The sequence below is a fragment of the Pteropus vampyrus genome, unplaced genomic scaffold (assembly GCF_000151845.1).
Source record: "Pteropus vampyrus isolate Shadow unplaced genomic scaffold, Pvam_2.0 Scaffold106, whole genome shotgun sequence".
NCBI classification, from domain to species: Eukaryota; Metazoa; Chordata; class Mammalia; order Chiroptera; family Pteropodidae; genus Pteropus; species Pteropus vampyrus.
In genome coordinates this window covers 2,604,640-2,606,878 of record NW_011888887.1, presented here as the reverse complement: position 1 = coordinate 2,606,878, position 2,239 = coordinate 2,604,640, and positions in this window count along the sequence as shown.

Here is a 2,239-nt window from a genome sequence, read left to right as displayed (position 1 = left end):
GTTGATGTTTTGTAAGATTGTTTATGTTCAATAGAACACTCAGACCTAGCTGAGAATACCAGTGACACCAAGGCCTAGGTAATAGTTCCAGGCCAGATTCTAGCTGTTCAGGCTGTTTTCCTTTTTCTAATGAAGCCATCAAGTGCTATAATTATCTCTAAATAGCAATTTATAACTTACTCATAATTCTGTTTCCTGAATATTTAGAATATTATCAGAGTTATTACTTCGGGTTATGAATTCTAATACTCATAACAGCTCTGGTGACGGTAGTAGTAGCTTACTTTATTATTACTAAAATATATAAGATCCTCTGCTACATGCTGTGGTAAAGAGAAAAACAGCCACCTCCTTGTGGCTGAAAGAATCTGGAATTCTAAGTTAAGAACTAGTGCTGTGAGTTTTGGAAACCACTTCAAAAGTCTCAGTCACTTGCCTCATCTCTGAAACAAGAAGTTAGATTTACATGTAGTTCTGATAGGCTTGCATAGTGTCAGGCTGTCTCTGCAGTAATCGCATGCGTTGCTTGTTAAAATCAGGTAGAGATGCTGGGGCTCCGACTTCAGAGTCTGATTCAGCTTAAGTTTTTGAGATTCATCCATGACGTTTTCTTTCTTCTTTTTCTCAATTGCTGAGCAGTATTTCACCGAATGAGTATACCAGTTTATTTACGCATTCTCTACTAATGGACATCTGGGCTCTTTGTAGATTTTGGTGATCACAAATAAAGCTGCTATAAATATTTTTGTGCAAGTCTTTTTGTGCATAAATGCTTTCATTTTTCTTAGATAAATACCTATGTTGAATTGCTAGGTCATAGTTTTTAATTTATATGAAACTAATGAGTCCATGATTGGACAAAAAGTAATAAAAAAGCTTAGTACACCTTCTCCTTTTGTTCAAAGTGTGGCCTGGTAGAGATGGCAAAGAATGTGTTACAAGGCCTCAGGCAATCTCCTTTACTCCTAACCTCCTGTCTGTAGGAATGCAGCTCTGGGGCCGTGAAAGATCTCTTTACAGCAGGGGTCCCCAACCTTCAGGCCACGACTGGGTAGCAGTCTGGTCCATGGCCTGTTAGGAACCCAGCCACACCGCAGGAAACTGAGCAAAGCTTCATCTATATTTGTAGCAGCTCCCCAGCCCTAGTATCACTGCTTCAGCTCCACCTCAGATCATCAGGCATTAGATTCTCATAGGAGCCTCCATCCCTGGTGCCAAAAGGTAGGGGACAGCTGCTCTACAGCCAGAGGGATGAAAGCTACGTGGATATCTGTAGGTAAATGTAGTTTCTTTCGGTAGTGTACTTTATAGATGATAAAGGTACATAAAATCTTTTGGTAAATCTTTGCCTCTAGGTTTCTTGGAATTCCATCTCACTGTGATTAAGCTCAGAAAGGGAGATCTCTGAATGTTGGCAGACCTAAAATAAAAGTCATTCTTGGAAAAGGGGTCAGTATCACCTAAGGTTTGATGGTATGTTTGAGTGAAGGCTGGGTGAGGTTGGCCACTGTGGTGGGAAAGTCACACAGGCTCCAATAATGATCTCTAAGCTGATGGGCCTTGAATCTTGCAATATCGCTTCCTCAGTTCTCTCAAGTTATCCTTAGTAGCTTTTTAAACACCTGCAACTTTCCTTCTACCCTTCAGCAGGTAACCAGGCTCCACTTAAAGGAAAATAGAGACAATTTGAAAGAAACTTTCACTTTCTTGCCAGAAACACCCACTTATTTGTATCCATTTCCATCAGCTCTTTCCTTATTTCTTCCCATCACAGCAGACAGAATCCCTCCTAAGGTACTTGCCATTTCATCTTCTCCAGGGCCTTGTTGTTTTATCTCTTATCATCTTATCTCCTCCTTTATAATGGATCATTTCCCATTGCTAAGCCTCTTCTAATTTCTCTCTTGTGAAAGCTAACCTCTCAACACTAGGTACTGCTCTAGTTATTGCTTTATCTCTCTGGTATCGTTAGTGTCAAACCTTCTAAAGAGTTGTCTGCAAAGCCTATTTTCTTTCTCATCTAGGTCATCAGATCTGTCTAGAACCATTTCATATACAGTAGGCACTGTGCAATCATTCAAAAAGTATATGATGGATAAGTTGATGGGACTCCAAGGGTGCAGACGTTATACAGTCATCCATAGCTTATAGCCTGGGATGTTGGTTGACTCACTGGGTAGAGTAACTATCTGGTGTGTATAGGTAATTTGATATGCTTTCATTCTGAAATAAAGTTATG